Genomic DNA, 25,530 nt, shown 5'->3' with positions numbered 1-25,530 from the left:
TAATGGCCCTAATGGTGTCTCTGGCTGTCAAGAGATAGTAAGTGTAACTGGCCATCACTTAACAGCCATGCCTATCTGCTAAGGGACAGCATTTGTAAATACGGGTCCTAATATAAATGGTATTTTATGACCGTTATGCCTCAAAAGTGGGTTCTTCCTCCCCATCACCCCAAAAAATTAAGACTTCCTGGAAAAACCTTTCTCCCTGTATCCAATACTGCACACACCCCTCCTCTGAAAAGGAAAACAACTCAAATAGGACAACTTCCCAAACTTGTTGATGAAGCTCTGGTTTTGCTTAAGAAAAAAGAAATACATGAACATTTCTGATTGTCTCCAGCATAGAATTTCCTTTTAAGCCCCAAGACAATATATGTGTTGGCTTACATGGCATGGGCTTTCCCAAGGGAGAACATATCCCAATTCTGATGAAAATATTAGCTTTCCCTTATAAGAACTGGGAGAGCCAAAAAACAATCTCTTTGTCTGGAGCCAGTGCCCTTCACCCAAGCATATTATTATTGTAGTAATCTATTTCATTAAAAAAAAAAAAAAACAACAACAACATTTGATCAAAATTAAGTTAGGGTGTCTCATCGTCTGGAGCCTCTACTGCTTGGTTTCATTCTTCACAAGTCCATATTTGACCCAAAGTTCTAGGAGATTAAGATACCTGAATGAAAACACATCCTTGATTATTTTGCAAGCTTTCCAGCTATGTAGACCCAGAAACTAATCTCATAGAGTTAAAAGGATTTTTTTTTAAGATTTTATTTATTTATTCATGAGAGAGAGAGAGAGAGAAAGAGAGGCAGAAACACAGGCAGAGGGAGAAACAGGCCCCATGCAGGGAGCCCAACGTGGGACTTGATCCCGGGTCTCCAGGATCAGGTCCTGGGCTAAAGGCAGCACTAAACCACTGAGCCACCCAGGCTGCCTGAGTTAAAAGGATTCTTAATGTTTATCTAGTCTTATGGAGAAACTGAGGCTAAGAGAGGTCAACACCTTGCCAAAGGATTCAACTAAGCAGTACCAAGAACCAGTCTCTCCTGTCTCCTCATCCAGGACTCTTCCCATTGCGCGGTATCACCATAATTTAGGTCAGCATTCAATTTACGAACCATGGCAATGTGCACCCACTCTTTATTTTCACAAGTATCCTAACATTCAACAAACTTATATAAAACATATTTAATAACTAACTAGCACTTAGGGAACTATCATCTTACAAAAAATTAGTATTTGGTAAATCAAACCACCCAGTTTTCTGATATATTATATCCCTTCAATCAAAGCTCTAAATCTAGAAGAAATTCAAGCACAAAGCCGGAAAAATAAATTAGCAGGGTGGGCCCCACTAAATATGGCAGGCCTCAAGGCAACTGTTCCAAGGGGTGGGTGAGAGAGCAGCCAATCAAGAGCACCCATTGAGGGGCAAAGAAGCAGTGCAAGAATGGGGCAGAGGTGGATATTCAGAGCCAGAGACCCACCCCTGTGCTCAGGTTAACTGCCCAGCCTGCACAAGGCTAACAACCCTCAAAATAGCTCAGCCAAAAGCTAGCAACAAACACAATAATGCCCAAGAACATTTTTGTTTTGACAGTCTTCAAATTACTAGAAATTTCTTAACAATGTACCCCTCCAGCCCCTACCTTCAGGCATTATATAATTCACACTTACATAACCACCCTGTGACATTTCAATAGCCCTTTTATATTTCACCAAAACCTATTTTTCCCATTTTTCAAGGCGGATTATGAAAGCATCTTAAGGCACATGACTCAAACACTGAAAGTCATATTATCGCTGAAGATACTGCAGAAGCCAACTCCCACCACCTTTTGTACCCAGGGACACACACGCACACATACATCATTCCCTAAAATATAGGGAACTTTATACACAACTGGAAAAAAAAAAAAAAAAACCCTAGAAAAAAAAGGGGAAGGTAGTTTGTGTCCATCCAATATAGAATCTCCCAGGTAGATCAGACTCTGAATCCATCACCAGGGTTTACAGAATATCAGCTGAGGCCAAAGTATCACTGTGGTATCTATATTCCTTAGAGCGTTTGAATTCTCTTTTTAAAAACAGATCCTACTGAGCATTAAACCCAAATACCACACTGGTTCCTTTAGAGAGACAGAAAAAAAAAAAAAAAAAAAGAGCCAATTACTAGATGTTCAAGGGAGTCCCTCAATTATCCTGGAAAACAGAGCCCTAGACCAAACCACAAGGTTTATATTACCTGCTTCTCCGAAACTCTGGACGTTAATGCCCCTACTGTGGGTTCTTCACTCCCTCTGCTTTTCCCATGACACAACGTACCCAACTGTGTTTTAATTGCCTTTATCTGAAATTCCCATTAGACCATAAGCCCCATGAGGGCAGGGCACCCTGCCCAATGTTGTCTCATTCACCATTGTATCTCTAGAACTATCACTCATTCATATACAGTTCAACAAGTATATGAATTTGTTCAACAAATACTTGAAGACCTACTATGTACCAGGCTCTCTCTGTTCTGAGTGTTAGAGGTACAGTATGAAAACAACAACAACAACAACAAAAATCAAGTTACCAGATCTCATGGATAATACTGTGGTGAGGTGTGTAGGAGGTCATTCAGTTGCCTATCTCAGATTCCCTTCATCCAGTCAGCACATCCTCTCCCTGTTTCTGTGTATTGGCTCCCAGCTCCCAATGGCTCCCATTCCCAAGAGAGCTGTCCTCAGCTGAGGGGTGCTGCCTCAGCCAGGAAGTCACAGTGCCCTCTCCCTAAGTCCACAACCAATGACTAATTTACAGGGCACAAAAGGTCAGCCCCTTGTCTCCAGGTACCATTCAGGCACCACAAATTCTTTCCCAAGACTAGACTATGCCTGACACCATCCCCTCGCCTGACTGCTTTCCCTTATGCTCTCCAGCTTCCCTCCCTCCCTCAAAGTTTTTTCCTGCACAGCATTCATGCAGTTTGCATTTGAATCCTACCCTCAATCTCTGCTTCTAGGAAACCCAACCTAATGCAAGATGGGAAGACAGTAATCAGCAAGTAAATATGCAAGCGTACACCACGTCTGATGGTGATCACTGATTTGGAGACTCATACAGCAAGGGAAAGATAGAGGGGTAAACTGGGAGAGAGGAGTCCCATTTCAGCTAAAACAGTTAGTGAAAGTCCAATAAGATGACACTGGCAGAGACCTAGAGGAACTGAAGACGTGAGAAGTGTGAAAGCCTGGGCATGAACATTCCAGGCAGGGAGAAGCATGCTTGCTTCTCACAGCCAAAGAGCTAGGAGGAGGCTGGAATAAAGCAGCCAGGGGGAAGAGTGGGGGAAGGAGGAGTGTGGCCATAACCAGATGAGGAGACGCTGGCATCCTTAAAGAGGACTATCACGGGTTCTCATTGCAAAGTCATGGAAGTACCAGAACATTGAAATAGGAGCAGGACCTGAATACGAACAAAGTCACCTCGTGAGACTGAGTCTCTTGTCAAAATGGTATGGATGAGAAAATGTATGGATGAGCTTTAGTGTGGCATGATGGAAATGCAAGATGACAGATACCTTAGTAAAAATGAGCAAATAAAGAAGAGTCGGGTTCTCGATTCCATATTTTTCCATGAGGGTTTTTTTCCCCCTCTTCTTTTATGCTTACCCTCTTCCCACCTATATTCTGTTCATCCTAACCTGGAATGTGACTTCCTCTTATCAATTCTGAATTATTATACTACTATTATTTCACTACTTCGGTGATAGTAATGTAAAATACGTCACAGCCATATTTATGGGAAGGAACTGAATCGTAATTTTTTTTTGGTCTCTTCTCCTTCCTTCCCTTCTCTTCCTCTTTCTTCTCTTTTGCCTTTTCTCTTCTTTTCCATATTCTCTCCTTCTCTTGCACTTGGGAAATAGTTGCAGTAGTAAACAAATACGGATTGCTGCCATACTTACTCAAGGATTGTTCTTCCCTCTGTTGCCTGATACCAATCAGGACGGTAATGTCCACTCAATGAACACAAACTCTTATTAGCAAAAAGCAAAGTAGAACCTACAGAGTGATCCTCAAAAAAAAAAAAAAAAATGGATATTAGTACAGTCTGGGGTTTGCTCTGCTTATCATCATCGTTCCACCACATGGACAAATTTCTTTTCTACCTTTTTGTGGATAATAGTACTCACATGAAGAGTGATTCCACAGCATATATATCATAACAGTTGCTAAAAAGTAAGACTTTTAGCCAGTTTTCTGCATGCTCGACACTGTGCTATTCAATTTACATGTATCATCTCACTGAAAATTTTACCACAACACTGGGAGGTGGTTATTGTTATTATCCTCATTTCACCCGTGAGAAAATGAGGCATCAGAGTAATGTAACTTCCCCCAGGGTCACTCATCTAGTCCTGGGCACATCTGGGAATGCAGCCAAGGTTGAATGAGTCCAGAATGGGAGCTCTTGAATTCCACTCTACACTGCGTGCCCCCCACCCTGCCTCATTACATCAATTCACAACTTTTTTGTTTCCAGTTCCACCTATCTCTACCTCTCCCCATGCTCTGTGAGCTTCCTGAGAGTAGGGACTAAATTTTATTCATCTTTGCTCATCAGGCACAGTAAGAGGGTCCCGATAAAGTATATCTTTGTTTTCTCCACTGAGTTCCAAACTAAATGAGAGATAAGACAAAAAACTAAGGCAGACATAGATAAAAATATTAGCTTCGTTACTGAGAAGGACCAGGCTGGAGGAGGTGGGTTTCCTGGTGCCAAGTCCCAGAATTAGCCATACTAATCCTCCCAGTCAAGGACAGTACCAGGAAAACCACAGGCTTCCACTCTAAAATGTAGCACATGGTAGAGCAGCCCATAGTGTATGTGGAGAGAGGAAAAGGAGCGGAGCCATCCACACCTTATCTCAGTACTATCAAGTGAAGAGCCCCTAGTGGCTGTCCTTCCACAGAAAAATAAGGAGCCCAGACCGAGGAGGTTCCAACTGCCTCCACTGACCTCAGAACCTGGAACTCAATGTTCTTGAATTAGTTAGACAGGAGGGTTGTATTAAGGATAAAAAACAGGGCAGCCCCGATGGCCCAGCGGTTTGGCGCCACCTTCGGCCTGGGGTATGATCCTGGAGACCCAGGATCGAGTCCCATGTCGGGCTCCCCGCATGGAGCCTGTGTCTCTGTCTCTTCTCCCTCTGCCTGTGTCTCTGCCTCTCTCTCGCTCTGTGTCTCTCATGAATAAATAAAATAAAATCTTTAAAAAATTTTTAAGAAAAAAAAAAAAGGATAAAGAACAGCTTCATAAAAAGCCCAAGCAATATGACACATAATTAATCGGCACTCGGAAACCAGAGAGTCCAAATCCAGAGCAGATTTGGAGAGAGAACTCAGGTTTCTTAATTCCTATATCAAGTGTACAGTCTGCTAGTTCACACCCAGATGCCCCCCCTTTTAAGCTCAGGTTTTTACTGGGGGTTGAAGTGGCCTGGATCGAGGCCAGGACATCATGGCATGTCTTCTGGTCCTGGGGGTAGGGTACACACAGAAGTCCCAGTAAGTCCGAAGCCATCACTGAGAACAGGAGCCCCATGAGAACCAGAACACGGCGGGCCAGGAGGTAAGCACGCATGTGACACTTTGTGGTGAGGCAGCAGTGGCACCACCTAGAGCTTTCAGAGAAGGGGAGAAGCTAACAGAGCAGAACAAGAGTGGAGAGTTGCATTAGCTACCCAGGATGCTTTCCTTTCCCACTAGAAGACCTTAGTTGTGCCCAAGACCTCTCCGAGCAGTGGGATGTTTATAAAATCGCAGACTCTGCTCCCTACCATCCTATCCACCCCCTTTCCTTAATCATCTCATTGAATTCATATGTGTCAATATTTTTACTTTGGGCGGGGGAGAGCTGTTGAAACCAGAACCTATAAGTCAGCCAGTCAAAGCAAAATAGCATAGCCATGCACAGAATTTGAGTCTTCTTGGAGAGACAGTCTATACTCAAAGAAAATAATCTTTTGCTTAAATTGTCAAAATTGGCTCTTCTAGCTCTAAATATATTAAATTTTGACCTTCCAAATTGCTCTGGCTCTATTGACCCAGGGGAGTTGTTCTCTGCTGCCAAATAAGAAGTGGGAAATAAACACCATCTCAAGAATGAAACGTTGGCACCCTCTCACCGGGAACCCAAGTGTCACGGCCTAACCCTTACCACTAGATTTTGTCCAGAAATCTGGGTAAAAGAACCAGCCAAAACTGTTTTATCAATCAGCTATTTATTTCTGTGGACATTACTTTAGAGATTTTATCCTATCCAAATAACACTGAAGGTAATCATGTAATCAGAATCAAATTAAATGCCAACAAACCCCGTCACACCTCCCATACGTTTGTCACCCTAATAGCCTGCCTAAGCCTGTGCTCTCCAGCATGGCGGTGAAGAAGAGGTTCTGTAAACACTTCATCCTTATCTATTGTGGTCTGCTTTGCACAGATAAAATCAGTGGCCAGGAACCAGATATTTCACTGGTGGCCCCAGCTCTATCACAAATAACCCAGAGAGGATCAGGGAAAACCAGACCAAGGATGACTCAGTAAAATCCATTGTCTATGGGAGAGACATCAGAATAGGTCCAAATGGCAGTAACATTTGTGTAGAAGGAGCATGGGTCTATAAAATGTTATCTCTGGAGCTAAGCTGTTCAAACAAAAAGATAAAATCTTGAAATAATGGTTAAATTGATGTAATCTACTGTGAAAGGTTCCAACCCTGTCTGTGATATCATCCAAGGCCAAGTTAAATCAGGCGCGGTGGGAATGATGCTATCTCTGCCTGGCTCTGTCTAGACAAACACAACCACCTAAAAAAAGCATTAGGGTCCAGGTCAGTTGTCGACCAGAGATAATCTCTAAAATCATGGAGGCAACAGCAAAGCTGTTTCTCTGCTCACCTTTCAGCAAGACAATAAATGTCAGAAGGCTGTGTGTGTAGCCCCTGGGGTTAAATTTCACATACCTGATAAATTCAGGTAAATAAAGGTAACTGCTGGCATTCTGATTGGGCTTTAAAGACGGGAGATTAAGTTATTTTCCCTGGACAAACTGCAGACCCCAGAAATTATTATTTTGAAGATACAAAGAAAGAATTGATATAAAGGAAAGTGCTAGGTAATCAGAAAACAACATAGGTACTGGAAAATAATTTAATATTTTAAATATTAAACTCTCCATATTGGATTTCACTTGCCCCCTTGACTCATGCGGTTTTTGGAGTTAACGCAGTTATCAGAATCACTCAACTGTCATGATAGTTAATCTTGCACCATTATCCAGGTTAACTAGCGGTGTTGGTTTGGTTTGCGACCCTTTAGAAATAGTTAACAATGGAGTGGAAATCAAAATCACAACTAAAAAATGTCTGAGAGAGTTATCTATTTTCCTCAAGAATATTTACATAAGAGACCCCTGGGAGGCTCAGCAGTTGAACTTCTGCCTTCGGCTCAGGATGTGATCCCAAATCAGGGGATTAAGTCCCACATCAGGCTCCCTGCGAGAAGCCTGCTTCTCCCTCTGCCTGTGTCTCTGCCTCTCTCTGTCTCTCATGAATACATAAATAAAATCTTTAAAAAAAAAAAAAAAAAAGCCTATGTCTTTATAAAAAAAAAATTACATAAAATTACCTATCTTCTGAAATAAAAAGCCTATTTTTAAAATAAAAAGATTAAAATTTTATTTTAAAAATCTAGCACCTTAAAATGATACAAAATAATTTCTTTAAAGAAAACCCTTTTAAGATTTATTTATTGATTTATTTATTGATTTGTTGATTTGAGGGGGGCACGCACAAGTGGAGGGAGGGACAGAGGGAGAAGGAGCGAGAAGCTTAAAGCAGAATGCCCGTTGAGCATGGAGCTCAACATGGGGCTCAATCTCACAACCCAGGAGCTCATGACCTGAGCCAAAATCAAGAGCTGGATGCTTAACTGACTGAGCCACTCAGGTGGCCCAAAATGATACAAAATAATTTCTAAAGACACCGTCAACATTATTAAAAATATTAAAACTAGTGAAGGTAGTAAAAAAATAAAAAGCATCCACATTGGATACCTGTAAAGACAATTAAATAAAGCTCAGAGAACACATTTAAGCTTTAAGGTAAAGTATAGGATCCTAGTCTCTGGTACCTCCCTCGTTTCTTACTCCCTTCCATGAAAGACACTTAAAGCACCTCCTAATAGCCAAGGTTAGACAAATTATAATCCACTTTATACTGTTTATTTTAAAAAGCAAACAAATAGGCTAATACAAACATAGCGACTTTATCACACAAATATAAGAAACATCCATGACTTGAGGTGGTAACGCATGCCTCATAACTTCTCTCCTTCCAGATGATCCCAGGATTCATTTCTGCAGGATGCATGCTTCTGCTCCCATCTCAGCCCAAGAGAAAGTTTAAGCACCTTTCTCAACACTGTGTCTAACAACTAGCTGCTTTTTAGCCTCCTGGCTCCACTGGGAATTGGCTTAAAGGCAGAAATGTGCTGCTCAGTCTGGGTGATATGGATTTAAAAAAAAAAAAAAAAGTAAAAGCAAACTTTTAGGGAATTGACACTTACCCTGTGAACCATTTCTTGTGTAAACTGCCTCACACCTATCGGGCGAATGGCCACAAACAATCTTGCCGCTCACTTTTATGGGAAACAGCATTTCCTGAGTCACTTCTGAAGCGTCCCCACTCACAAAGGAGGGTGGCAAGGCCTCTCCTAAACTTTAATTTGCACATCGAAGATGTTTGTCACTTGAGCATGCTTACTGCCACCAACCTCACTTCTAGAGAGCAACGTCCATGACATTTTGGCTTTAGCCCTGACAACCCTGAACCCCACGTCCCTTCACTAACATTATCCTTGCACTGAATGACCAATGCCTCTCCTGTCTCTGTACAAGCTTTCCCAGTCACACCCGCCACCTCCCCCGCCACACTCCAAAGATGGCAGAAGGCCAGCTCCTCTTGGTTGACCTTAACCCCAGCAGATGTGCAGCACTGGTAGGTCGAAAGGACCACAGCTGCCTTCTGTAAGCTACCAACTGGCACCTCCATTCATCCCCAAACTCCACCTTTGAATGGTTTGAGGAGGGTACAAGAGAAGGGGGGGAACGAAGCCATCTTAAAGCCTGGCCAGGGTGACGGCCTCTCCATTCTTTCACACACGTGAGTTCTGAGGTGTGATGCTCCCTCCGAGACATGAGGTCTGTGGGAGTTGACAGACAGTCAGTGTGGGAATGAGAAGGGTTTCGAGACCAGCCTCAGCGTAGTTGTCCTACAGTGACTTCACACAGAGCCAAAGCATTGCCTTCCCTGACTCCAGAACAGATGGCCCTTCTCTCAGCCACACTTGAAGCTTCATCCTCCCCCTCCTTCCCTGAACATCCCTCCAGATCTCCACAACCAGATGAAACGCTCCCTCTGCGTGGCCTCTGTTGCACTGTTGCCTTTCGTATTGCTCATGATATTTTAAATGTTTAATTTGCATTATAAACATGTGTGATTGTTTAATATCCCTATTGTATGGTAATAAAGAAAGAGGGTTTTTTTTTTTTTACCTCCACAGCACCCAATGCTATGCCCTGATCTGATAGGAACCCAATAAGTATTTGTTATAGGGAACAGAGACAATGCACTTGGTCTGCCAGCATCACTGGTATGTTGCCAAGATTAATGTTTCTGTCTCTCACTCTAAAATATCTGAAAGCCTCAAAAAGGGATCTCCTAATAGAACTCAGTGAAAAAAATTCTAAATCAGGATTCAATTTGAGCTTTTATGCATGTTTTTTCCTAAAGGAAGGATTATTTAGACCAAAAACCCAGTGCTTAATGATTTCCTTATGTATGTAGGTCACTAGATGTGGGCAGAAATATGTAATATGATAAGGCAATATTTAAATCGTTAATAACAATTAACCATGACAGAACAGAGTGATTTTCTTTTTCTGCCACTGACATGCGCACGCTGTCCCTCTAGAGGGTGATTATGTACCATGCCATTGAAATTCCACTTGCCCCACCTCAAAAATTAAGTGTTTTATGATATGGAGGCTGCTCACCAACCTGAAGTATCTTAAATTTCTCCCTCTTTCTTATTGTAAGAATTGCTCTGTCATTTTCAACAGACTTTGGATCCAGGGACTCGTCCGGCCCAGCACTGCAGACAGGTGCAGCCAGCAAGCTCGCCAAATGGCAGGAGCCAGATCCTGGAAATTTGAGTTAGAGAATGACACACAAACCCATCATACCCGGGCTGACTGCAGTTCCCGGAACCACTGAGTTGCCAAAATAGGTCATCTTGCATTCATTCTCCAGCTTAACGAGTGAGGGCTTTGGTTTGTGATCCTTTAGTTAGCACTAAGAGGCAAAACCGAGGGGCGCCTGGGTGGCTCAGGTGGTTAAGCATCTGCCTTCAGCTCAGGTCATGATCCCAGGGTCAAGCCCCGCATCAGCTCCCTGCTCAGAGGGGAGTCTGCTTCTCCCTCTCCCTCTGCCCATCCTCCCCACCCCACCCCCTTGTTCATGCTTGCTCTGTCACTCTCTCAAATAAATAAATAAAATCTTAAAAAAAAAAAAAGAGGCAAAACTGAAATCACAAATGAAAAATATCAGAGAGAGTTACCTGTTTTCTCCAGAAACAAAGAGCTGTGGGTACTTCAGTGAGTGATTCCAGTGAGGGTGATAGAGAAATCATGTAAATCAGCATCCAGTGTCCTCGCCTCTCCCATCAGAGTGGTCCACCCACGCTTCCTCTGCCCCAGACGGAGTGTGATGGTGCTTCCATGACTGCCCGAGATGACACAGACATAGTATGGTTCAAAGCATACTAGGTCTGCATTCAAATCCCTCTCCAGCACACTGACTGTATAAGGATATGGATATTTATTTTTTTAGTTAAGTAGTATATGAATACGGGCTCATTTTAAGCAGCTCAAACAACAAGGAATAATATTAGGAAAGACTAAGTCCCTTATTCCCACTGATCTCATACTCCTCTCCAGAGACATAGTCCCAGTAGAACTTTTTTTTTTAAGGGAGGGAGAGAGAGAGAATCTTAAGCAGGCTCCACACCCAGGGCTCGATCTCATGACCCTGAGATCACGACCTGAGCCAAAATCAAGAGTCAGAGCTTAACTGACGGAGACACCCAGGTGACCTTACTAGTGGAACCTTTGGTACATGCCCATCTGGGTCTTCTTCCTGTGTGGGTATGTATACACATTTATATGACCATTAAATATATATATATATATATATATATAATATCAAACCTATCATGTAACTATTGTAGCTATCAAATCATTTTGTAAATACTCCTCTGATTTACTATAATTCACCAACAACATGCTTTAGCATTCCCTGTGTGCAGGAACTATGTGTGTTTCCAGTATTTATGTATTCCCTTAGTAAGTTATTTAATCTCTGAGCTTCAATTCGGGTCTTTTCTTGGTAAAGTGAGGATATTACATGATACCCCCTCCCAGGCTTAGAGTAGGTAAGAAAGAAGCCATATTCAAGGCAGAGATTCACAGATTCCCTCCTGGTGAGCACAGCCTGAAATCCTCACCTTTAGCTGTTGTTTATATATTTCTTTTCTTTTCTTTTCTTTTTACATATTTCTTTTCCGTCTTCAACCCCACGGGCAAATATTTTCCTTGAAGGCGGGTTCGGTGCCTTTTTAGTGCTGTGTCACCAGTGCCTGGACCAGAGCTGGCGGATAGTATGAGCACAGTAAATGCTCGCTAGTTGGCTGGCTTGCCAGCTTCTCAGCCGTACTCACCTGTACTGGTCCTGCCCCAAACTGCCAGCTGAGCAGCTGAGCAGGAATCACCAGGTGGGGGAGGTTTGCTAGCCTACTGACAGAGTGTATGTGGTCAGGCCCGGGGTTGCCTATTAGAAAAGAGTACATGGCCAAGGGCAGAGGCAGATGGAGCAGGTCAGGCAAACGTACTACGACGTGCCAAAGAGATGGGGCATGAGCAGAAAGGTGGTGTCGGAACTGGGGCTGAAAGAGGATGCCTACCAGTGAGACTCTAGGTGAGTCGGCTGATTATCTTCCACCTCCTGGGTGGGAAAGGCCTAGGCCACAGATACAGGCTGGGTCAAACGCAGAAGCACTCTGCCAGGGAGCTCCAGCTCTCGTTTTCAGGAGGCAGCACCTAGTCTCAGAGGTAGCAGGAGAGCTGCCCGTGCAGGGAGTCTGCAATCCTGCATGCCAGGGCTGAAAGGGGTATTGGCAATATCTAGTTCTATTAAAATGCAAGTTCCTAGACCCCACCCACAGAAGTTCCGAATTCTGATTCTGTAGGCTCAGGGACATGGTCCAAACTCTTAGATATATAGATGAAGAAAAGATCCAAGCAGTGTGCACGCACTAGAGTGGAGCCAGCGCATCTGACATAGGGAGAGAATCCAGAGGGTTGCTCGGCAAGAGGGCCTGGGAGGCAGCAGGAAGCCAGGAATGCTGTGTTTCGTTCACTCGCTCCAGTGCAAGGCAGCAGAGCACCCAGGTGGGCAAGGGTTCTCCGAGTCTGGACCCCAGACCAGCAGCATCAGGACCCCCTGGAACTTGCTGAAAAAGCAAAGCCTTACACCCCACCCCAGATCTACTGAATCACAGATTCTAAAACTGGGATCCTGCAAGCTGGTTTAAGAGACTCCAGGTGATTCTCATGCACAATCAGTGTTGGAGAACCTTGCCACAGGGGGTAGTCAGGTAACCATTTGTATTGCCTCTTGGAAAAGCTCAACTGGCTTCTGGACACGGGTGTACCTAATGTTCTGGAAACTCACTGGAAACCTCACTGCCAGGAGACTGTCAAGGTCACACCCAGGAGAATCTGAGAAAAGTGGAGTCATTTCTATCCAGCAGGACTGATCGGTTCCAACAATGTCCAGAAATCCATGACGTACCAGGACTCGATGATACAGTGTCAACTCCAGCTGAGATGCCACCGATGGGACCTGCTGTGGGACACAACTGCCGTCATCGTCATCCCCATAATCTCCACCACCCTCCTCATTGTCAACATTTACATAATGCGCCCTGTGTGTTTAGCACGGTTATTAGAACTTCATAAGTAGTTCTCTACTTAATCTTCACAAACACAAATCATACAGTTGGTGCTTATTTGTATTCTCCCATTTTATAGATCAGAAAACTGAGGCAAAGAGAGATTAAGTGACCTGCCGATAATCCCACTGCTCCGAAGAGTTGAAGCAGGGTTTTAAACCTGAGTACGTGGCCTCCGGAACCTCCACTCCTTAACTCTGGGCAAGCCAGGCAGCCTGTCAGTGGTGGTGGCCAAGAGCACTCATTTGGAGACAGGTCACCTGGATTTGGACTCTGGCTCTGCCACTTACTAGTAGCCAGTTGTCTATTAACTGCTCTCCTGGCTTCTATTCTCACCCTCTCCTGAAAATCTATTCTAAAATAATTATCTTTCATATGGAAATATATTTCCATCACTATCCTCTTTAAAATTCTTCCCTTTTTTCCCCTTCCTGTATAATAAAATCTAAGCATTCTATGCCACTTACAAAGAAGTTTCAATGTACTCATCTCGCTTCATCTTCTACTGTTCTTCGCTCGTGCACTGAGCCATGGTCATGCCGAAGAGCTTACTGCTCCCTGATTAAATCAGCCTGTATTTCCTTGACTGGAATTTCCTACCACGCAACCCCTCCCTCACTTGGAAAATTGCTACTTTCAATTTTGGCTAACCACTGCTTTCTTTGAGGAAGTCTTCCCTGGGGACCCCCTTTACAAGCGTAAGGCGTCCTTTTCTTTCTGCTTCCATTGGCAAAATCTATATTATCATGGCTTTTTTTTAATTATTTTTTTAAGATTTATTTATTTATTTGAGAGGGGTGGGAGTGGAGGGAGAGAACCTTCAAACAGGCTCCTGGCTGAGCATAGAGCCCAACGTGGGGCTTGATGTCACAACCCATGAGATCATGACCTGAGCTGAAACCAAGAGTCGGACGCTCAACTGACTGAGCCACGCAGGCGCCCTTATTGTGTCTCTTATATTGTGTTGGAATTGCCTGCCTGTGTCTCCTGTAGCCTGTGAATTTGGGGAGCAGAAACCATCATTTCATCTCTGCCATAGCCCCAGTGCATATTATAGCTGTAAATAAATATTGATTGAATAAACGGAGGGAGAAAATAGGGGACAGGTGAGCCCTTCACTCCAGAGAAGGCAAGAGACAAAGTTCAAAAACAACTAGAGAGGGAACTGAAGTAACAACGAAGTGATAATAGTTGGCATGAGATAATGCTCCAAGAATCCAACGTATAAACACTGCAGCATCCTAAGCACACAGCTGAACGTGATATGCATCATTTCCTGACGTGACATCAGTGAGATATCTTCTACTGGGCATCCAGTCCTAGGAGTCATTTACTGAAAAATGTCTCTACCTATCCTAAGATTTCTTGGTACTCTCTGTGACACAGATTTCTGAAAGTCCCAATAGGATTCTTTCCTCCATGGCTCTTGACAGGGGTTCTTCTGGTGGAGACTTAGTTCAAAGCTTCATGGCCAAGAGGAACCCCTCCCGCCCCGGGGATGACCACCCTCAAAGGCCACATGAGAGCAATGGCTGGAGTTAAAGAAAAGATCTGAAACTGTCTGAAGACACGAAAAGCCCAGACTTAAGACTTTAAACCATCAAACATCATGTCTTAATAAACCAAAAAAAAAAAAGACATTCTGTTAAATCTAGATTTTCCTTTTGTTAAGAATAAAATGAAACTACCCAAAACATACCTGAAGTTTCATTATAGTGGTTTACATAGTTTCATGGTGCATCTAAGAGTGCTTTAGGTCAATCTGCTTATCCGGGCACCTGGGTGGCTCAGTGATTAAGCGTCAGCCTTGGGCTCAGAGTGTGATCCTGGTGTCTTGGGATCCAGTCCTGCATCAGGATTCCTGCATGGAGCCTGCTTCTCTCTCTGCCTATGTCTCTGCTTCTTTCTCTGTGTGCCTCTCATGAATAAATAAATAAAATCTAAAAAAAAAAAAAGTCAGTCTGCCTGTCACTGATTTTGATACATTAATATGCCACTAGTATTTATAGATTCTAAAAGAATTTTTCATGATCTATATGATGTCATAATATATATAATAAAAGCAAACCCTAATGGCATACCCCTTTAATAAAAACCTTCCACATTAAAAAGCATCCCTAGTCTTTGAAAAGGCCTCTTTGAAAAGTAACAGCCAGCTCAAAACTGTTTCTGGGGTAAAATTCTCCAGATTTTGGTTTTCTTTTTTTTTTTTCTAAGATTTTATTTATTTATTCATGAGAGACACAGAAAGAGAGAGAGAGAGAGGCAGAGACATGGGTAGAGGAAAAAGCAGGCTCCATGCGGGGAGCCTGATGTGGGACTCAATCCCAGATCCCCACACCCTGGGCTGAAGACAGCACTAAATCACTGAGCCACCCGGGCTGCCCAAGATTTTGGTTTTCAATTACTGTTTAAAGTCTGCCAGATGATAATGGAGAAAAACATTCCCGAACGAATGATCTAGGACCTTTGGGCCCATTGCTGGAAAGTCTAAAAGAGGCAAACTATTAAAATGTAGCACAACCATAATTCTAACTGTAACGTAAAACACCATATCCTTACAGTTTGAAAGCAGCAAGGGTATCAAGAAACACAGTGCACTCCAGCTCTCTGTTGTCCTTTTGAGGACACGTGACCCCTGCTCTTCATGGGCTTACACTTTGTTTAGTGATTAGTACACACACACACACACACACACACACACACACACACAATTAGATTCAGAAGGAAGCCTATTCTACATATAATAGAATTGGTACAAATAAAAAAAAATGCTTCAATGCTTCCCCCTAGATATGCAAGTGGCTCACCCCCTCACTTCCTTCGGGTCTTTACTTAAAAACCACCTTCTCCATGGGAGCTTCCCTGCCTACCTTATGTAAAATTTCAACCCTTTCCACCCCCTAAAGTATCATAATCTATGCTCTAGATATTCTTGTTAGTACTTATCACTATCCAAGCTTTATTTTAATTATTTATCTTATTCAATGTTCCTTCCACTAGAATGTAAACTCTCTACAAAGCGGGGAATTTGATCTGTTTTGTTTACAACTTGATTCCCAGCATCTAGAACAGTGCCTGGCACAGAGTACATACTCAGTAAATATTTGTTGAATAAATAAATAAGTTGTATGGAGGAGAAAGCGGTTGATGAATGGGCTATTATTAAAATATCAAATTGACAGAAATAGAAAATTTACATGAAAGAATCCAGCTCATGAGTTTGGGCAGATGATTTGGAGACAATTGGGGAGAACTTGGAATGTCCTGCCAAGGTCTCATAAATAAAAGGCTTCTGGGAAAATTTGAGGGGTCATCTGGTCTACTTCTGTCATTTCTAGGCAGCCCTATCCATAAGTCATCCCAGACAAACCAAGCTATTCAGCTTTCTATTTACACAAGGTTCATTGCATATTCCTTAGAGGCTGGGGCAAACATCACAGAGCTCAAATTTACGGCCTGGTTGTTCCATTTTCAACCTCAGAGGGGGATATTTATGTCTTTGCAAAGCTAAGCCACTGAATTCCCTCTCAATGTTTCAAGAGATTTGCCTGGCTATAACTTCCATTCACTCTAACAGAAAAACTGGAAAGGAAAGGGTAGTTTCATGTGAACATGAATTTTTTTTTTTTTTTCCAACCTGAAGTCCCTGGAACCTACGGGGGGGCCCCTGGCTCATTGGCATTTACTGCTATGGTTGCACTTACCAACAGAGAAACTGCTAAGCAGTTGAAGCCTCGGGCAACCCTCGTATTCTTACCTGTTGGTGTACCCCAGGCAGGGTCCTAAACTCTACCTGCATCCATTTACAACACTTCTCACTCATCTAAATGAGAAGAAAAGGTAGACGAAGACATGAAACATGGTAGACATTGATTTTTCTCTATGAAAGGAAAGCAGCCATGTAGCTTGCTTGCACCCCACACTCCACTCTGCCACTTGTGTAGACAGGCCATTCATAGGTGCGGGTGTCCATTGGCAATATAAGTCCTAACCTGCTTCCCAACAGGGAGCATGTGATATCATAAAGAAAGGTAAACAAAGGCAAAGTGACCAAGAAAGAAATGGAGGATGGAGCAGGAACAAGGAGGCTTCGAGTCAACCACAAGCTGCACAAAGTAGGCATTCAATATCTCCTAGCTGAATTAAATTATCTGCTGAAAGCTGAACTTGTTTTTAAGGAACATTTACTCCCACTTAGTTGGTTGAAATGGGTCTTAACATATCTGACAATAAGCTATTGCACCAACTAGCAAAAACACACGCCTGGATGAGATGGAAAAACAACCCTAATTAACATTTGAAATTCTTCAGTGAAATATTCAACAAACTGTTAATAAAAACAATGCAAATAATTCAAATACCTACAAGCATAGTACCCCCCTTCTTTGACCCCTTCTTTTAAATCAGACAGGGAAATAAGAACTTTGTATTTCTTAAAATTATTTTTCCTGCACTTTTCACTCCATATCCAATATTTAGTATTTGCTTTTCCAATGTAAATATTACACAGCTCATATTGATTTTAGGCCAGGAAATGCATGGGTAGTATTCACCAATTGGGAGGAAAAAAACCCTGAAAACATCAATAGACATGAAATAGTGTAACACTGTCACCGAGCTTCTGTTTTGTTGTGAATCTATGCTCTGGGTTTCCCTGTATAGTTTCACAGGTGACAGCACTATTCACCAACTGTCCCATAGCTCCCATTTTAAAGATAAGCTTGTCAATAAAGTGGTGGGATGTATATAACCTACAGTGCCTTTTCCTATTTTGAAGAAGTGACTTGTGTCTCTGGAATTTGAAGTACTGATTTAAAACAAAGGAAGGATTTAAAATAAAAGATTTCACCCTTCTTTTACTTTTGTCTTTCAATATGTTCTTATTAATCAGTTTGCCATTGTACTCTGCCTACACAGTCAAAAGACACAGGTTTTATTGACAAATATTGAAAAATGCTCATTTTCATGGGCCTATAATTTCTAACTTGATAGTGTTAAGACTTTTCTGGAAGGGGAAGGGAGAAAATGAATATTGAACAGCTTCTCTGTGCCTTCTTTTTTGTGTGTTGGATGTTTTATATGTCAACTCATTTCGGTGTAGGTATGATATCCTTATTTTACCTCTTAGGAAACTGAGACTGAGTAACTGGCCCATGGTCATACTGCTAGAAATAGCAGAGCCAGAATCAAATCCAGGTCTGTCAGATTCCAAGGCCTGGGCTCTTGTCCAGGAGGGGACAGGAGACAGGACTATGCATCAATTAGAAGGAGCCTCAGAGATTGCCCAATCTAGTCCAGCAAACCCTCCCTCCTCCTCCATTTGCTTACAACTCTGCCAAATACATACATTTCACAGAGCAGGGCACGGAAAGTCAGATCACGTGAATCCTCTGCCAATCCACAAGGTATGCAAATGGTGAATGTGCTCATGCAAAGCGATATTTAATAATTTTAAAGATGTAAAATTATTTATTTTTACATTCCCCCAGCTCATCTTTTTTAAGTCAACTTCACTGAGGTAGAATTCATCTTCAAAAAATTTCACCCATTTAAGGTACACAAATCAACTAGTTTTGACAGATGTATATGTTCCTGAAACCATCTTGACAATCAAGATGTAAAACATTTCCACCCGCCCCAAAAGTTTCCTTGAGTTCTTCTACTCTCCCCTGTACTCACAACCCAAAGCAAAAAACTAATCTGCTTTGGTCACTTCTGATCAGTTTCTACTTCCTAGATTTTTATATACTTGGATTCACATAGTATGTTCTCTCTTGTGTCTGAATTCTTTCCCTTACATAATGGTTTTGACATTCATCCATGTTGTTCTGGGTATTAGTAATTCAATTAGTAATCCGTTCCTTTGTATTGCTGGGTAGTAAGTACTTAATTAGTGTATGGATGTACCACATTTTGTTTTTCCTTTACCTGTTGATAGACATTTGGGTGATTTCCATTTTTCTTGGATACACACTTCACAGTGGGGTGGCTAAGCCATATATTAGGTGTATGTTTAACTTTTCCAGAAACTGACAGTCTTTCACAATCCCCCCAGCAATGTCGTGTTCCAATTTCTCCACATCCTCCCAACACTTAGTCAAAATGCTCAGTCTTTTAAATTTCAGCCATTCTGGTAGGTGTATTGTGGTTTTTGTTTGCATTTCCCCAGTGACTAATGATGTTGAACATCCTCTCATGTGCTTATTAGACATCATAATAGTCTTTTGTGAAGTACCTGTTCAATTCTTTTACTCATTTTTTTATAGAGTTGTGTGCCTATCATTGTATTTAGATGTTCTCTGTATGTTCCATACATGAATTCTTTGTAAGATAGATGTTATGGTAGCTTTCAAGCTATGCCCATGGATTCTTGGATATTCCTTCCTTCACAAGGTGAAACTTAGTTCAACTCTCCTGAATATGGGCTGGATTTGGGGGTCTCACTTCTAATGAATAGAATATTACAGGAGATCTCTCTTAAGAGAGTAGGTCATAGGGGATCCCTGGGTGGCTCAGCGGTTTAGCGCCTGCCTTCAGCCCAGAGTGTGACCCTGGAGTCCCAGGATCGAGTCCCACATTGGGCTTCCTGAATGGAGCCTGCTTCTCCCTCTCTCTCTCTCTCTCATGAATAAATAAATAAAATCTTTTATTATTAAAAAAAAGAGAGAGAGTAGGTCATAAAAAGACTGTTGTTTCCAGTGCACTCTGTCACGGCCTCTCCCAAGCTACTCACTTGAGGAAAACCCAACTGCCATACCATGAAGACAGCCAGGGAGCCTATGGAAAAGCTCATGTGACTAGGGACTGAGATATGCTAGTGGACAGGCTTGGAAGTGACTCCTCCCCCAGCCAAGCCTTGAGATGACTACACCCCCAACCACCAGCTTACCTGCAACATTTCAGGTTCTTGGCTTTTGGGTGACATAATAAATGTTTGTTGTTTAAAGTTGTTAAGTTTGGCATTGATTTGTTATGTGGCAATAGATAACTAACATATATGCATTGTAAAAAATGTTCTTCCATTCTATGGCTTGTCTTTTCATTTTCCCAAGGGTGCCATTTGAAGAGCAAAAGCTTTTAATTGAATATTCCAATTTATTGTTTTTTTTTCTTTAATAGCCAATATTTTTGTGTCTATCTAAGGACCTTGGGCAGCCTGGGAGGCTCAGCAGTTTAGCGCTGCCTTCCGCCCAAGATATGATCCCGGAGACCCGGAATAGAGTTCCATGTCAGGCTCCCTGCATAGAGCCTGCTTCTCCCTCGGCCTGTGTCTCTGCCTCTCTCTCTCTCTCTCTTTCTCTTCTCTCTCTGTCTCTCATGAATAAATAAATAAAATCTTTTAAAAAAAATTTTAAAAACCTATCTAAGGACCTTTCCCAAGGACAAAAGATTTTTTTCCTGTTTTCTTCTAGAATTTTTATCATTTTTGTTCTTAGGTTTAAGAACCATTTTGTATAGGGTGTGAGGTAAGGATCAAGTTAATTTTTTCCTTACAAATATACAATTTCCCTCTACAAGTATATAATTTTGGTCATTTCAGGTTATTTGCATTCGTATAAATTTTAGAATCAGCTTCACAATTTCTAACAAAATAAGCTCCTGAGATTTTGATTGAGAATCCATTGAGGGGGATCCCTGGGTGGCTCAGCGGTTTAGCACCTGCCTTTGGCCCAGGGCGTGATCCTAGAGTCCTGAGACCGAGTCCCACATCAGGCTCCCTGCATGGAGCCTGCTTCTCCCTCTGCCTGTGTCTCTGCCTCTCTCTCTCTCTCTCATGAATAAATAAGTAAAATCTTTAAAAAAAGAGAGAGAGAGAGAGAGAATCCATTGAATCTGTGGATCAATCTAGGGAGAACTGAACATTTAACAATTTTGCATCTTGGCTGTATATTTTTTATAATATTATTGAATTTGGAGGATATTACTAGCATGGAACATCAGACCTAAAGGAAATTTCCTATTGTGTAATTATTTGTCTTTTTCCCAATTTAGTTTCACAAATGTTAGATTCAAGTCTAAACTCCACAACTTGGGTATGCCTTGGTTTCCTAATCAATAAAGTGGAAAAGCAGTATACTTACCTCTGGAGGATTGCAACTGGAAGGATAGTGTAGGAGAGAAGAATTCAAGAACTAGAGTCCTATTTGACACTAAGAATTTCTGCAGGATAAATGTATCCCTAGAACAATTTTGGAAAAGAATTCTCTAAGAATGCATCTTAAGTAGTAGATTTGTTTTGTTTTGATTTCATTTTCTGCTGATCTACAAATGGGTTATGCAAGCAGCTAATAATTTGTACAAACTTGATAAGAAACTGGCTTCGTTTCATTCACTATTCAACAAATATTTACTATGTACCAGGCCTGAATTAGGCAGTGGATAGGAAGTGTGTGTGTGTGTGTGTGTGTGTGTGTTCTTGTTGTGCATAACATACCTACAATTATGCATTTGTTTATCTGCATCTCCATGTAAATGTAGATGAAACTACTACAATTGCTCTTGTCCTTCTCCCTGTTATCTATTTGAGCTAAGACAAAAACTTTGTATCACTGATTATTTCAACCAGTTCTCAGTTTATTTTGTCCCTGATATTGTTGCATGAACATAATTTCTCTGGCCTTTGCCCTGGAGTTTGGAGAAGGAGGAGATGGAAACTGAAGTTAGAGGTAATGCCAGCCAGAGGATCTCACCCTATTACAGAGCTGAGGCTACAGGCATCCCGCATTACAGGGGAAATACAACAGGCAACAAATATCTACTATGCGCTTTTGGGTGCCTGGACTTGAATATATTGGAGGCTCTTCGTGTCCATATTGTCATAACTTAAACTGCATGGTTTACCTTTAATAACTTAAGAAGGCCGCAAGGATGCAGGCAGAGCTGCAAGGAGGTTCCTGTGATCTTCCAGGCAACTTGAAGTCTGGACCAGTGGTAAGAACAGAAATGGAGAGCACTGAATCGATGTGGGGAATATCACAGTGACTGATGGATTAGATGTGGGTTTGAGAGAGAATGATGCCCAAGTCACTGCAACTGCTACATGATCAATTTGTCTTATTCGTGTTGAATTTAAAGGGCTTTTGAGACCATCAAGTGGAGATATAAAGACACATGTGTCCTAGGAGTCAAAGGAGAGACCTAATCTAGAGATTTAAATTTTCAAGCCACAGCCACGTAGATGAAAATTCAGGCTTGGTCATGAGAGCTTGCTGAAGGAAAAAGAAGAGCAACAAGCAGGGCCCAGGACTGAGCCTTTAGGAATTCTAACATTTAATGGCCACGCGAAGAACATGAACCTAAGAGGAAATTAAGGAAGAACAGACAGAAAATTAGTTGGGAAACCAGTAGAGAATGGAAGCCAGAAGAAGGTTTCTAGAAGATGGGAAGGGAAGGGGTGAGAGTGGTCTTTAGTGTTAAATGCTGCTGAAAAGTCAGGTAAAATAAGAACTGGATTGGCAAACTATTTGATGATAGAATGATACAGTTTCCAGCTAAGGAAAATCTTATTAGTGAAAGAGAGAGAGAGAGAGGGAGTAAAAGGGGAAGGGAAGAAGGAAGGAATGAAAGAAAGAAAGAAGGAAGGAAAGGAGGGAGAGAGAAAAGGAGATGATTTCTTCAGACAAAAAAAAAAATAGAGGCATGATTGATTCTTGGCACTTGCTACCTATGGATCAGAGATTCCTAGTTTCAGATTCCTCTTCTCATTATCTTCTTTGGCTAGCAAGCAGAAAATAACTTTCTTCACCCTTTGACAGATTAGAATTATGTCAGTGCTGTCTCTTGAGAAGAGTTCTAGATGTGAGATTGTCTAGCTTACGACGAAAAAAAAATACAACCTCTCACCACTCAGACCAACATACTCCAGAAGGAAATGTCAGGCTGAGTGAGCGTCTTCACTCCCCATAAGATCCAGTTCATGACATCTCTATATAGCCTGAAGCTCCTAAGCCAGTTAGCAATCAGTAACCCAATGCCTTGATTTCATAACCATCATTTAGACAACTGAGAATTGGTGACGTGTGTAGACATTCCTCTGTTCTCGGGGGTAAATCAGCTTTGAAACAGAGAGAGGAGCATATCCAAGCAAATGAAAACAGAGGCTATTACCACAATATACGGTTTTTCCAAAGTTTCTTTTTGACATGAGATTTTTTTTTTTTTTTTGGAGCTTCTCAGCAGAAAGGCTTTGAGACTAGAAGTCAAAACACTTGAACTTAGTTTTGTTAAATACACCAACTTGCTTTATGATGTGGGTGAGTCATTTCACCGTGCTGAGCTTTGTTTCCCCATCTTTTTTTTTAATTTTTTTTATTTTTATTTATTTATGATAGTCACACAGAGAGAGAGAGGCAGAGACACAGGCAGAGGGAGAAGCAGGCTCCATGCACCGGGAGCCCGATGTGGGATTCGATCCCGGGTCTCCGGGATCGCGCCCTGGGCCAAAGGCAGGCGCCAAACCGCTGCGCCACCCAGGGATCCCTGTTTCCCCATCTTTAAATTTTAAAAATGTCTGCCCTATGTTTCGCTGTTGTCATCGTGACCAAAGGCCATGCACAGAAATGTTCCTTTAAAACACCAAATGACATAAAAGTGCCATAAAGATATTTGCATTAAGGTTTTGAATGTATTAGGAGTATGACTTAAATTTCCCAAAATGGTTAAGACATTTTGACAAACAATCTTAAGACATTAAGACAAACAATCAACAGAACATCCAAGAGTTTAAAACAGAGATTTCAAAACTATTTTATTTAGACATCATAATTCATATCCTATAATTTCCATGGTATTTTTAAAAATTCTACCCTGATGCTTTCTCAAAAACAAACAAATAAACCCGCAAGTAAATGTCTTACTTTGGCTTTACCTTAACACTTAAAAAAAAAAAAAAAAAAACCACACTTTATTCAATGGTAAAACTCCACACACCCATTTCAATTCTTGCCCTCTCCATGAGAACTTTCCTGGCTTTAGCTCCATAGCCACAGGGATCAGCTTGTGCTGTGCTCTTTTACCCTGGTCTCTATTTGTTCTAGTTATGTGTATGTTTTGCCTCTCCAGGTTCAGCTATGATAACGAGAAACAGCACCAAGCAATCCAAAGTACCACCCATAGCTCTTTTACAGTTTCTCATAGGACCTAAAGCATACCAGATATACATGTTTATTATTTTTTAAAGATTTTACTTATTTATTCATGAGAGACACAGAGAGAGAGGCAGAGACACAGGCAGAGGGAGAAGCAGGCTCCATGAAGGGAACCCGACATGGGACTCGATCCCAGATCCTGGGATCACGACCTGAGCCAAAGGCAGATAGATGCTCAACCACTGAGCCCTCCAGGCCCCCCAGATATACATGTTTACTAAATTCTTTTTTTTTCCTTTCTTTTCATGTTTAATAAATTCTTAAACTGAAATAGCTTCAGAGAGTGTGTGGGGTAAGGAACAAAAGACTCTGAAGTTATAAAACTCAGGTTCTAGCTCATTTCTTCCACTTACTAGCTGGTGACACTGAGTAACTCACTAAACATCCTGGAGCCTTCCTTATCTGTAAATGACAAAAGTTGGACTGAGTCCAGTCAGTCCCTTCAATGCTTTGAATAGCAAGATTGCATTGATATATTCTTTCCAACAATTACCTTCAAAATCTCTCCCTAAAAAGTACACACAACACCGCAGGTCTGTTTTCAGACCTAACTTCCAGTTACTCTCACCACTTACTACTATTACTACCACTACCATTGCCACCACTAGTAGTGCTTCTATTAGTAACATAGTGTTCATTGAGTGACTACTATGTGTCATGCCCCGTGCCAAGTGCTTTCCTTGTGTTATCTCATTTCGTATTCACCTCTCTGAGGTAGTATGCCAATCAAAACCTGTAGAGCAAGCTATAAAAACCAGTTTGGGCTCATTTAAGAGTATCAGGAAGCTCACAGGATTTCCAGAAGGGCTAGAGAACCACTTTTGATATTCTATGGACAGAAACATCACCGACAATCATCCCACTGTACTAGTTTCATGAGGCGGCCCCTGCTGCTCTGGAAAGTGGCTGGTGCAGCTGTCCTGTTGACACTCCTAACCCTGGACACTGAATGCCACCACTGGCACTTCCATCCCTGCCACCACTGCCGCCTCTGGAACTCAGTCCTTTTTCCATTATCCCAATGAGAAGTTCCTTCCGACCTGCAATGGTGGGGCAGGTGCCTGCACCCTAGATGCGAGGGAGGCTGAGAGGGCAAGTAGCTGACATGAGATTGTGAAAGCATTCCTTAAAGAGAGGAAGGAGAGTCTGCATGCTGCACAGCCAAAAAGAATGGCAAATGACCACTCTAAGTATCTCCCCTATTATAATCCCTATTTTTCAGATCAGGGATGTTAGACTCAGCAAGGTTAAGTAACTCGC

This window comes from Canis lupus, chromosome 27 (assembly GCF_011100685.1).
Source record: "Canis lupus familiaris isolate Mischka breed German Shepherd chromosome 27, alternate assembly UU_Cfam_GSD_1.0, whole genome shotgun sequence".
NCBI classification, from domain to species: domain Eukaryota; kingdom Metazoa; phylum Chordata; class Mammalia; order Carnivora; family Canidae; genus Canis; species Canis lupus.
This window is presented reverse-complemented; position numbering follows the sequence as displayed.